Source organism: Hylaeus anthracinus, unplaced genomic scaffold (assembly GCF_026225885.1).
Source record: "Hylaeus anthracinus isolate JK02 unplaced genomic scaffold, UHH_iyHylAnth1.0_haploid 12002, whole genome shotgun sequence".
NCBI lineage: Eukaryota > Metazoa > Arthropoda > Insecta > Hymenoptera > Colletidae > Hylaeus > Hylaeus anthracinus.
The window spans coordinates 13,782,566-13,797,295 of NW_026534349.1; positions in this window are offsets into that span (position 1 = coordinate 13,782,566).

Here is a 14,730-nt window from a genome sequence, read left to right on the forward strand (position 1 = left end):
ATATATACGCCTTATATATTCAAAATATCCTTTTTTTGACGTCGCTGAGTGGACCTAACCCCTTAAAAGACCGCTGTAATGACCAGTTTTGGCTCTAATTGGATTGATTAACTTAGCACGTGCTACGAACCGGCTCGACCGGCGAAATGCGTAATTACACGACGGATTCACGTCGGTGTTTATCGGTTTCAAAGTGTCTCGTTACACGACACGCGAAACACCTGCTGGAAAAAAAATACTACACCGTCGCTCGGTTCGACCCTTTCAGCGCAAAAAAAAAGGTGAGATCAGTTGGATTGAGTTTCGGGCCGAGAAGTAATCAATGTTTCCCACGTGTGACTTTCCGAGAACAAGGAAAAGACATTTCAAGGCAGGAAGCATGCCCACAACTATAAATTATTCACTCTTTTTTCATTAAAATTATTTTAGTCTACTCACAGAATCCACGGTCGAACTGTTCAAGTGTACATTTTATACACTATATTTGGATAATAAATAGTGTAAATATTATACATTGTAAAATTCTACAAACGTTCATGTACATACAGAAAATCTAAACAAATATATGGTCTAAGCTGGATCTTTTTATATTACAATAGTCTATCATCAAATTAATTTCTAACGTCACCTCAAAAATTGATATTTGTACACGAGAATTAGAAACATTAAGAAACCCTGTATATGTACTAATTTGAAGAATTCGTTTATGTTAAAAATCGACTGTGTATTACTTAGATGTTTTAATTCTATTCGATCTTATTCAATTTTTTGAAATTCTTCAAGTAGCTACTGTTGCGCTAAATTTGTTCACAATAAAAAATCTAAAAACAATTGTATTTTTATTGATTACATGAACAGTTAAACCAAATAGTACCTACAACGTGCGCCAAATATGGAATGCACCATCTGAAAGCTTTCATAGAGTGGTTTCACCGATCATGGCGAAAAGAATGTTGCGGTATAATAAATCTAAGCAACCTTACACAGGTAGATAAATAGCTTACACTACTTTCACATGAAAGCAGAAAGATGCGCGATTTGTACATCCACGGTAGACAGTGACGATAACTTATTGCTACTGAACCGTAACAACAACACAGGTGAAGAAATGTGAACCGATGAAATAATGTAACGAAAGGAAAAAGTTGTTCGTGATGGACACCTAGCAATACGTAACGAAGACTATGTTGATGCAAATGGTTCGAACATTCGCTTATGCAGGAAAAATATTTCTTTGGAAACAGAAGGATATTATGGCAATCGAGGACCGAGCAGCAGCGATGTAAAGTTACAGGAAGTGCGCGATGAAAGAGACATGAACGTAAGAATGGATATGACTGAGCTATTCAAATATCTAGAATGCTAAGAAGTCTGTGAAATCCACCATTAAATAGTTAAAGAAAGTCTTAATATCTGAAACTAGCAATGACGAGGACTGGGCGAGACCTTTAATAAAAGCAGTGGCCCTGAGATTCAGCATGATGATAGACTACCTCTCACTGATATTATATATGCGTGAAATCTGTTCAGAATCGTCTGATTTAAGTACAAGATGATGTCCAAATTTTAACCATTTTCGCGATTCTTGCTGTAGATACTAGACGATACAAAATTCAATGTATAAATGCACATGATTACGTTTGAGTAACACGCATAACTAAGTTTTATTGAACTTGCATTGTGCTATCAGTAAAAATAACCTTCAGTCCTACTATTATTGATAACAAAAATTAATTACTGAAATTGATCGTTCGATTGAGTACTCGGTTACAAAAACATACTGCTTGCCAGCCATTTCTAGGTTTTTGCTATTCATAGAGAAATCCAACGAAACATGCTAGGGATACACAATCGGTTTACATAATGTATAGCCTTACCACATCTCCATTAATGTAACCTTAACCTTACAAGACATTGAAATAAGTACACTCTGTCCATGATTCAGAAGGAGAATAAGCTTACCTGTTGCTGGTTCGCTTTTAAAAACCAGCCAACCGGAATTCCGTAAAAAAAGGAATCTATTGTAACGAGAAAACGAATTGCGTATTTTTCTATTCTAGATTTCATGTTCCGCGTATGTGAAACAATGATTGAATTTTCACGATCAATAGAAGGGACGCGAATGAAACATTTCACTTCTGAATAATTAATTAAGACGGTTTGAAATTTAAATAAATGCAATACGATTGTCGGAGTTTCAAAACGTGAAAATATGTCCAATATTTTTACTCCATTACTTTATTACACTGAATTAATATCTCTTCTTATAAAGTTAATTAAGTCGTTATTGTCTTATTACATACTTCTAGTTTTCGAAAAGGAAGAAAATACTGGAAAGTAATTCCTCTTTTTAATATTTTTTATTACATTTGTTGATTTAATTTTTTCTCTCGTATTAAATTCATAATTGCTGGAAAGCAATTTCCTTTTTTAACATTTTTGGATTTCATTTGTCGATGTAATTGTTACTGTTATAGTAAATCCATAATTGCAGTCTATTAATTTATACAATAATTGCCTCCTACCATTGTCAAAGGCTGCTTTTAAATGTGAAGTCCGTTAACGACTAGGGAATTTTTTATAAGCATATAAGATGAATACAAATCCTGTGCTGCGAGCAAATAGTGATAAATAAATCATTCGTGTCCGAAGGCTCATAAATATTTCATTAAAACGGCAGGTTATTTAAAAACTTTAGCGTACTTGATTGTCGATTTATATTATCAAAAGATTCTCTCTCTATATATACATATTCAATATATCATTACATCTTTGCCTTGTTACCTCTCGTTTATTAATTTCAAATAATTACATTCTTCTTTACATTGTAAATATTTTCATCTATAACTCAAGTACAGAATCCAGACGCAAATAAAAATTTGCATGTCTAGACAGGAGTTTTCCTCTTAACTTATTTGCTCACAAGCCAGTTTCCTGAACTGTCCTAACAAAAATAGTCACGACCATAAGTAAAATGTGTATGTCTAGCTTGCAACGACTAATCTTCGATTCATTTTTCCGTTGCTCTGACAGTTAATACTATCTCGATTACGCTTCGTTATGCCTTGCAGGTACATTCCGCTCTAAATATAAGCCCCCCTCGCAAAACCGCCTGTTTCTCTGGTTAGTTTTGTCCTGGATGCAATCAATAATCGAACGAACATGGCATTCGAGTGGCACACTTGAATATATCGGGCGCTTAAGATCCGTTGGTGATACGTGCATGTTGAGTTTAACACTGGAAATATGCATTTCCAAGAAGAAGCGTATCGGAGACGTCGATCGAACGTTGTTCATTTGCAATTATTGCAATTTACGAGGATGATACTGACGTCTTCTCAGGCGTGCCATAACTGCTCATTTAATGGGTGAAAACGTTCAAAAGGATAATTATGTACTTTCTTAGAATGATGGGGACCTCATGGTTGATTGCTAAGAAATTTTTTAAACGATGCAAGAATTTAGTTAAACTAACGAGAATTATTCAAACACTATATGGTTATACAAGCTCAGTTGTAAGATTGACCACATGATAATTACAATTTGTTTCTATCGTATCAGCAGCTGAAAAGTATTACTAAATTCAAAGGCAAGCTTGTTAAAGTATATTTCTAAAAATTGATCACTGATACCAGTGAATAACACAATTTTTCCAGTAATAACAAATACGTATATACATTTGACAAAGATTTCTTAAAATTTGAAAAATAATCAGTTCAAGAACCTGTTGAGGAATTAATATTACTATCAACTATTTAAGAGCCAACAAAGTCTAACGTAAGCAGGATTTGTCCTCCCCTCGAGTGCAAAGGGTTAAAGCTAGTACTCTTGCAATGCCAACACTCGGGTCGCGACGACTACGGACAGATAATTGCTGTCGATAGTTGGTTTATTATTAAATTTACTGATGTCTTTGTTATTTCCCTTCTGTTCCCCTTATTACGCCTCGAGGGTACATACTAGGCAATTTCTCGGTAGTATGAGTCATCGATGATAACATTCTAGATACGAAGAATTCTTATGTTCTTTGTTATTTATTATGCAGCTGATGTTGACTTGTAACATTCACGCTCTGCTCCTCGAGCACTAGAATATTCCTACTTGCAGTATTTATTAACGTCGATCGCTGTTGATAGTCTTCTGGCCGAGTTAAAGGAGAACTACGGTATAGTAGGAGAATTACCGGTTGGGTTTAAGGGCGTATCCTGAATTAGGAGGTCTAAGAAAAGCGATTTTTCGTGAATTTTTTTAGGACGGAAAAAAATAATTAATTCTATCCAACTTTTTATCCTATTTTCATACATATTTGAGTAGTCTGTGCAAATTTTTTCAACAAGAAATATTCAAATTGAGTCGACTGCGACGCACATTTGTAGAGCACCTTACAATTAAAACCTCCTATCAGTGGGAAAAATGCAGGTCGTAATTTTGGTTCGACACAAAAAAAACCAAAAGAAATTTTCATTTTCATACATTTTTCTTCTATGTGAACTAAGAAAATTCATATAAAAAAAATTTTAAACAACTTTTTTATCAAGTTAAAGTCATTTATTTCACCGAAAGAACTCGTTCTTTTTTTCAAACTTGCAGTAATTTCACATTTCACAATGTGTGAGGTGCTCTACAAATATGCGTCGCAGTCGACTCAATTTGAATATTTCTTGTTGAAAAAATTTGCACAGACTACTCAAATATGTATGAAAATAGGATAAAAAGTTCGATAGAATTAATTATTTTTTTCCGTCCTAAAAAAATTCACGAAAAACCGCTTTTTTTTAGACATCCTAATTCAGTATACCCCCTTGAGAAAATGCGTTACCCTCCGATCGAACTGATTTTTGTATCATAGACACCCCTCGACCGTGCGATTACAATGGTGGTCATCTTGACTCTTAACTCCCTCCCGTCACCCCAGGGTTAAAACCTAAAATGGTTCAAAAAGTTGTTTTGTGCACCGACCTAAATTATTTTCTTACTCAAACTGCAATCATGAATTTATCACTTTAATACGAGCATTCCATGACTTTACACAAGTGATGCACAATAACGTTCCACCCATGTTTGCTAGAAATTGATGAATATTCCCACCCCGATTTTCATTTCGATTATGACATCATGCCCGGTGTACACATCATGCCAGGGGCCGTTTCGCGCGCTGACATTCATCATTTCCGCTCGAGAAAATTGCTTGGAGATATCCAGCCACTTTACAGCCTTTTGCGGCGTCGAAGATATTTAATTTCAGGTTTCGATTACCCTCGAGAGTTCAAAGAATTTTTTTGCCCCGAGAAGTCCTGTTTTGGTACACCGCAACGCATGAATATGCGTATGTACCAGAGATTTTGCGAGACCTCTGGTTACTGCTGCGGTTTCACCGTGAACGACGTTACACCGCGAATGTTAATGATTTTTACCGTCGATAAAAGCGCGCGACTGCGAGGTATGCGCGACGGATAATTGATACGTCGCTCGTCCTGATCCGATGATACGTAACGCTCGTCATTTTTGGAAGGCAACGTATAAAATTATGCGAACATACCGTTAACATGGAGCATTGATAGAACAATTTACGAAAAGATGATGCTATACGTCAGAAATGCTACATTCAACAGTACAGACGTAGGATATAACTAGATACAGTGGGACGTTGATTAACCGGCCCCATGGGGACCGAAGCAGCCCGGATAAATCGAAACCCACCGGATAATCGAGACCTAGGGAACAAAAATTAAAACTCTAATTTATGTACACAATAGTCAGTTTGGATTCCATCGCATCAAGGAATCGTGAGCAACGAAAGAGCAGATGAAGCTGCAAAAAAAGCCATCACGTTGGAAGAACCATATGTTCAAATATTACCCACATTAAATGAAACCAAAAATTTAATAAAAAAAAACAACAAAACAAATCTGGAACCAGGAATGGACCAACATGCCACCAACGAATTTACACCAAATCCGAAAATCAATTAGCGATACAACTCCGACCCTACCAAATAGAAGACTGCAAGTAGCAATAACAAGATTGAGAATTGGCCACACAAATCTAACCCACTATTATAAAATAACAAAATCACAGCCACCATCATGCACCTTTTGTCACGAGCCTCTCACAGTTTAACATTTAATTAAAGAATGTCAAGAAATACAGCACGATCTCATAGAATTCAAACTTTTAAATTTAAATAATATGCAGACGATTCTCAATAATAGAAACGAATTTCTCAAACTAGTAGATTTATTAACTAAACATGGAATAATGAATAAATTGTAATTGAATTGCAGATATTAACGTGGTGACTAATAACCCTGTAGTTGATGTGCCCTTAAATAAAGTAATTAAAAAAAAAAAAAAAAAGAAAGTCATTTTGACAAGAAATATAAGTAAAACATGCGTTGACCAAAACTTAGTAGGGTGTCTGTCTAAATCGTAAAATTAAAAACAATTAAAGGTAAAATAAGTTTCACGATCGCGATACAGTTATACAATATTTTAAAAGTGGATTAAAGTTTGTCTTTCTTGGAATGATGAGGAAAGCTTGTATTGAAAAATTCTCTATTTTTTTTTCTTATTACGGAGAAATGACTTTGAACCATCGAGGGCCCGTAAGACCTTGTACCATGTTTAATGTATATACAGAGTGTCCCGTAACTGGTGGTACAAGCGAGTAGAGGGTGATATTACGTTAAAAATTGAATCGAAAATATAGAATAAAATTTTTTTCATATGACACTTTATTTAAAAAAAAAAAAAAAATGAAGTTTGTAGATCATAATGTATTGCATAATGTAATGCATTGTAGATTATAATGACAAGAAGAAAGTAAAATCGATGTAAGAAATATCATCCTGTTGACAATGTTTGTGAAATTGTAAATAAGTATAGAAATAGTGTTACAATTTTTCAAATTTGTGTTGCATTTATGGAAACACTCATGTATTGTAGTGGCGTCAATTTATTGATTTCAATTTGAAGATTTGATTACAAATAAGGACAAGACACGAAATGAATATATATAAAAAGTATATCAAGTAGTATAAAAGTACAATATTAGCTCCGTCGAAGGAAAGATTTTTTCCGAGAATTTGAGTAATAGTAACAATAGAGTAGCTGTAATTAGTTGAGAATCATGGTTCCACAAAATGAATTAAGTCGCGTATGTAACCATTATTTCAAGATTCTCGTATCAATGGAAGCTCGTATAAACTATTATCACGTAACGAGTAACCGTCTTGATTCAGCTAGCACGTCACGCGGATTTGAACGTTACGTTAAGGTATTTTTCCTTCCTCTAATCTAGTAAGATCTCACTAGAAATTGAGCAAATTATGTTGAAAAAGATGAAGGATAAGGATTCGTCAAATCTCCTGTAAAATATTTCTTGTGTTCATAAAGCTATGGTATTTAGAATTATTGAACAAGATATTACTGTGATGTATTTTTACAAATTTGGATATTACAGTCCCTTTAAGTTTTTCTTATAAACAATGATCGCTGAACCTTGTCCTTTTACATTACTTGACACAGTTCTTATGTTTACATTGTGTGTCTCGTCATTATTTGATCAATGAAATCTTGAAATAGAAATAAATAAACAGATAGCATTAAAATGCAGTGATAAATGTTTCTCTAAATGTAATGCAAGTTTGAAAGATTATAACATCCTTGGAATATTCTAGATGGATTCACACATCGAAAGCAACAAAAAGGATCTTCGTACGTAAACTTTGCTCTGCAAATTGTTCTATGTATTGATCATGATCAAACTAAAACAGACAAGAAATTCTTGAATATTTACAAAATGCCAGATTATTTTCGTAAATTGATGTATGCATGGAAACACAATTACGTTTCTCTTCGTAAGTTTCAAGTGATATGAAACTGAAAGGGTTGAGAGTCACAGTCTCAACGGTATGGAATGTTGATCCTTCTGCTGCAACAATGTGTCACGATTATCTCGGGGAAATCGTATTAATTCCTGTGTCAGAAATGTTGTAATCACGATAGTGTTGCGGCCAGAATTAACGGTTACTGCGTTCTCGTGTTCGTCTTTGAAAAAGTACGGCCCGATAATGCTGACTGACAAGATTGCACACGAAGAGATTATTTTCTCCGAGGCTATTTCAGAAGCAAAGTTTGTGCCGACTGCCCACACACTATCCGCGAACTTTAAATGAAAATCCGAGAAGAAGTTGCAAGAATTCCATAGGGAACGTTACGTCGCGTAATGGATAATTTTCGTAACAGACTTCAAGAGCGCGTGCAACAAGGTGGTGCTCATCTACAAGGCGTGATTTTTATAAATCTTGATTGCATATTAAAATTGAGATGTCATGTGCTTGCACTCGAAGTAAACCACATCGTTTCCCAAGGTCTCAACCAGCTTTTATTATTAAACGCTTTCGATTTCATATTCGAATCTACATATCTTCGAAATGCAAACAAATTATTTTCTTTCGATCTATAGAAGTGGAAGGAATAACATGTCATTAATTTTATCTAGCATAATGGATCGCAACATGTTCAGGAACAACATGTTACAGTCCATTAGAATATAACATAATAAACAGAATTGATGATATATTATTCTTTCCACTTGTAGAGATTAATCCATTCACTGCCTAGATGTGCAATCTAGGTTATTATTTTAATAATAAAAAGTGATATTAAATTTGTTGTTTTAGAAAGAAAATGTACGATCTTCTTTTGCAATAATTGCAATCAATTTGAATTACGAGACATCTCGTAGTTGACAGTGAATGGGTTAGTCAAACATTTTGTTTATAATTTTAAGATGGTGTCCAATATGAAAAGAAAATTGTTTGTTAAGACCTTAGGAAGTCATGTGTCAAAATTGCAGTTCTACGTATTATGGATGCATAAACCAATTTATTTAATTTCATATTCCTACAAAGTTATTGGTTTTGACGATGGTCCACTGGTCTGGCTGGCCCTATAAAAAATACAAAGGATCAATCAGAATTTCAATACGTGGTATTCGTTTCGGTGTGTAACGTCAAACGATGTAAGTGAAGCGGCAGGTGCGCGAAGGATCTATTTAGAGGAGGCACTTTGCTACGTAGTGACCCAATTAATGTCGCTTAATTACTATCGAGGGACATGTGTGGAGCCCAGTGCAGCTCGGTTTTGCAATCGCGAAGAATTCAACGAGCGCGGTTATCTACCGGTAGAACAACGCCGATGGTAGATAGCTACTGATAACTGGGAAACGAAAACGTTCTCCTGTGCATACCGTTTCGCGCGTTATTTACATACCATTGTTGACTCTCGTGCTGGAACTGCCTTCTTGATATTACCGAGGCGCTTGTTCGATGACATTGATAAAACGATACACGCAAAAATGTCGAGCCACTTACGGACGGAGTTGGGCAAATTTTATTCGGAATAAGGAATAAAAATTCCAGAATCCAAACAAATGAGTTCACTATCCTTCGCTATCCTTTCACGATTGGCTCAACGTCACTTGCTCCAGGATGAATGGCTGAAGAATTCATTTATTTTTATTCTTACGTACAAATCTGCAATTTTTATTCTCTATTTAAATTTGCCAAATTCTTCTTAAAAATAGCAGAAAATTGCAGTTGTTTCGTACAAATGTGGCTTATTTTCAGGGTTACGAATTTCTTAATTAAGAGGGTATCCTGAATTAGGAGGTCTAAAAACAGCTGTTTTTCGTGAATTTTGTTAGGATGGAAAAAAATAATTAATTCTATCGAATTTTTTATCCTATTTTCATACATATTCGAGTAGTCTGTACAAATTTCTTCAACAAGAAATATTCAAATTGAGTCGACTGTGACGCACATTTGTAGATCATCTCACAATTAAAACCTCCTATCGGCGGGAAAGATGCAGGTAGTAATTTTCGTTTGACACAAAAATATGTACACAATTTATTCACAAGTATTTAAATAGTGATCCAGATATATATTTATTCATATTTATTTGAATAATTATTCGTATAAAAATGAATTTATAGTTAATCCTATAATGTGCAACTATAGTAATGATAGTAATAATGCAGTTTCGACATAGAATTCTCGAACTAACAATCATAACTGTTACTATAACACGTGAACTGCAACGACGTTGATAAGTTTGAAACCAAACACGCAAGAAATAAGCATACTTATGTAGCAGACCCTGTTACGTATCGCTATACCAAAATCGACCGAAGATCGTTCCGTGAGATTCTCACGAAACTGCGGGTTACAACGTGCTACATCGCCTTCGTCTAGTTCAAAGCTAAGCCCGAACACGGAACATTATGTAAGAACACGGCCGGATGAGTAGCGAGAAAGAGTAGGACGGAATGCTGAACGAAATAGAGATACTTACCTGACGATCGCAGATTTGCAAATGTACAACAACGTGCAGCACACAAAATTGAACGGGGAACTTGTTCACGCTATTTATCTGATCCAACGATTCGACGTTTTCCACTCACCGAACCTTCCAGAGTTTAATGGCCGAATAGCGAAACAATGGGTGGAATGATTTACGCAACGGTGGAACCTAAAATATTTTGTGGACTGTTAACGTGTTAGAAAATAACAATCTGTGAATTTTGTTTAGAATTTAAAGATTGTAATTATTTTTCTCACCTCTGGTGCCATTTTTGTAGCTTTGTATTGTACACATGTGAAACACGTTACGATGTCGGAATTTTCCTCGTTACGGATGCCATTTGTAATGCTTGAGTTTACGAAACTGAAACATTTCCACATCGAGAATCGTGTAATGCTCTTCAAATAAAATAAATTTTGTGATAAATATAAATAATAAACCCTATCGGCCCGGTACTAAAAACATAGCTGCTAGAAAATTAATTCAGTGTGATAGATAACCATCGAAGGAAAATTATTATATGTAATTTAAATAATAAAGGCATGTACTGCACTATAAACACAGATAAGAACACTCTACAATGATAGTATGAACTCTACATGTTAATCAAGTGTATAATGAACGTTCAAAGTTTTCTAAAGTTAAACAATTGCTTGTAACGCTGTTATATTTAATCGAGCATCCCATTGAGATTTTAATTACTACTGTGACACATCTAAAATTTATGTATTCTCTATTTGCAACATACAGTGGGTGTAGAAAAAAATTTCCAAAAAAAAACTATGTAAAATTGTAATTTATTAACTTATTTTTTATAAACATAGACATTTTACATATTCTTGAAAATCTCTAGAATAGATAGATTACAAAAAAGTAATAGCTATTTATGTAAGTTGCGAAATTAACAAGAAAAAAACAATTAATCGAACGAAATGTTGAAGCAATAAGTATTCGGACAACTGTTTAATTTTTAAAACTTGATGAAAAAAAAAGAAATTTACATTAATTTACAAGTATATAATACTTCCTTCGTGGGATTTCCTTTTGATTTTATAATTATTGTAACTCTTCTAAGCATTAAATTAACTAAATTATTAGTTATTCGAAGTGGGATCTTCTTCGATTCCTCTATTAGAGCCATTTTTAAAAGTACTTTACTGGAAATTTGATATTTTATAATTCGTACAGAGCAATGAACTAATGTGTTTACGTTACAAACTCTCCTGTAAATGGTTCGTCATAAGAATCGTACAAATACTTATTGCTTCTGTACTTTTACCCACTTTTCGCATTTTTTTGTTAATTTCACAAATTATACTAACTAGTAAATGTTATTTGGATTATATCTATCTTAGAGACTTCTGAGAATATGCAAAATATCATTGATTATAAAAACAGAAGTTAAGAAACTACAATTTCACACAAAAGATTTTTGGAAATTGATCGGTGTACGAATACATTCTACACTCACTGTATAAGATTTCTCTGTAGCTGTAGCTGTAGATTTCTCTGACTGTAGCGATATGAAACGAATGTTACAGTCACGATACTACCTATTTTTATAGTCGCCCTATGAACACGAATATGTGTTTTTGTCAAGAATTATACGCGATAAGCAATTGTTCTATTGATACGCAACGCGTGCCTTTAAAATTATGTCACAACGAGGAAACGAAGCGTCGGAATGAAGCAATTTGCAATTCATAGTATTCCACGCAACGGCACGAATTTATTCTTGTAACAATTTGATGTACACTCAAGACGCGTTTCCGGGTTTCCGTTTCATTGCGTGTCAAAATAAATTAAAAGAATATTATCGAACGTTTCATAATGGATGCACGAGTAGATTAGGTTGCCTTGTATAGTATGAGTTGTAATCAGTATCGATTCATGACGAGTGTCGATATAATGTTCCGTGATGCGTGATTATGCATAGCGTTAACATAAATTTTAGTCGAAGAGCCCGCGCATTACTCGATTCTCAATTTAGAAATGTTTCAGTTTCATAAACTCAAGCATTAGAAAATATTTCTTCCTGAAATTAAGTTCTTCTTCAAAATTATATATCTTCGTCTAATATTTTACATCTTCGATCGAAAACGATATAACATGAGTACACCTGTATTTAGAGCTTTCCGAAACTATTCTCAATTATTTACTTTGAGTACTCGGCATACAGAAAATAGAAAATTGAGGAAACTTGAAAAGTCTTATCTGAAATTAAATCGAGTTACTGTGCGTGATAGTATTTTCTGCTGCGTAATTTTTGTGTCACGTGTAAAACAACCTTTTGTGGGGACAGGTAGAAACCAGGAGTTTAACTCTCAATTTCGTATTAGTAATTTCCATAAAATAACGTTTAGTATATCTATACTAATGACACAGAGTAACATGTGTCAAATCAATTCGATCGGATGATAAAAGATTCCAATCGGTTAACATTATCTTATACTAATATGTACATGATGATACTTAGATGAGGAAGGAGCGAGATTGACGTATAAAATTGAAATGGATTTAGAAGTCTGACATCAATATATTTATCCAAAGGCAATTTCTTCTGAAATATTTGTAGAGTTGACGATAAACAGTTGATGAACAACATAACGCTAACCATACAACGATGTACCAATTCACTTTGAGTATAATGTACCTTATAGCAGTTATTGAAAATGTACTGAATGGAAAATATTTCCTACGGACATTAACAGTCTTCCTTGTACAATCTTGCGTCATGGAATTAACAAAACACATATTATACAACACAGTACATGTTGTCATTACACAGAGTCTCTGACTATTCAATATATGTATGTATACCGAATAAACGTTATAATATGATAATATGTGAAAACTTATGTAATACGTAAAAATATTACTATAAGTAAAATCGTGGAAATGAAAGAGCTTTTGATTAATCATAATGAATCTAATTCTTGTCTTGTGATGCATTTAAACAGAGATTAATGAATTGAGAAAAGAAGAAAGTTACTAAGATTAATATTTAAATATAACAACCATTCCTGTGTATTTAGTGTCCATTCTTTAGTATCACAGCTTTAGAAGAATATCTCCAGTAGAAGGAAAAAGAAGAAAAAATAGAAAGTACACTCGAGACGAGCAAGGTCTTTTATTGTATACTTTGTGTGTTATTTTGGAGAATTATATTCTACACGATATAAGAATTTTGTCCGTCTCGAATGTTCTTTCAGGGTTTCCCTCACTTTCATTACGACTCTCCTCTATGTTTCTGATCTATTTTTTATTCTAAATAAATAAGTTTTACAATGTAAGTGTACTTTAACTTCCTCAGTCTGTGAAGATGATCGAGCACATATCACCGAAACGTCGTTAATTAAATTGCTTGCAATATCGATGATGCTTCTAAAAAGTTATACTTAAAAAAATTCTAACACAATTAAGAACTGCGTCGAATACGTTTTCCTTCAAGTATGACTTTTAACGTGCTTTCTCATGTGCATTATAAATAAAACAAATACTGTAATCATTAATAATTAACTTCATTTTTCTAGTTTAGAATATTACCATTTATGTATTTCCTATATCTTTCACACATTATCATATGAACTCTTCACTGTATAAATCGATTAACTCCACCAGTCACATGAAAATTGTAAAATTACTGACGATTATTTTTTGTCTATTCTTTCTTATTAATTTTGTATACCGTTACATGAAAGCTACATCTCCATTTACGCATTCTACGATATTTATTTGAATTTATATTATAAAGGGAATTATAAAAAAAGCAATGTACATTATCTCATCGCATTTCTCAACTTTTTGTTTTATAGAGTTAATCGATTTGTGCAGTGAACAACTCATATTATAAATTATAACATTAATCGATGCGTCTACGACACATTTCTGAGAAGAATATCTTCGCAACTTGACCAAAATATGAATTGATTCGATCTTCGTCTCTTTTTTATCCAAGCAGTTTCCTCTCGTTAACAAAATTCTCACGTTCGATTCCTATAAAATTCTCAGAGTGCTATCCGTGCCGTTCGATTCGCCGTCGCTGTTCTAAACCGCGGCGTGATTTTAAAAAGGTTAAGAACCACCGCATTAGAAACACCGGAATACATTAACCTGCATCGTGTCAAGGATACGCGGTGTCGCGATCACTGGACCAGCTCGATCAAGGATCCGCCAGGACCGGGGTCTCTGGCAAAACGGATCACCGCGGTTTTGAATGAGTTTTTTAGTGGGCAACATTGGTGGGGTTACGATGATGAAGAGGTTGGAGGTGGCGGAGGTGAAAAAGGGGGGATCCGAGTGTCGATTGGGGGGAGGACAGCAGTGGAGAACAGCGATATATGAAGGCGAAACTGGCGCTCC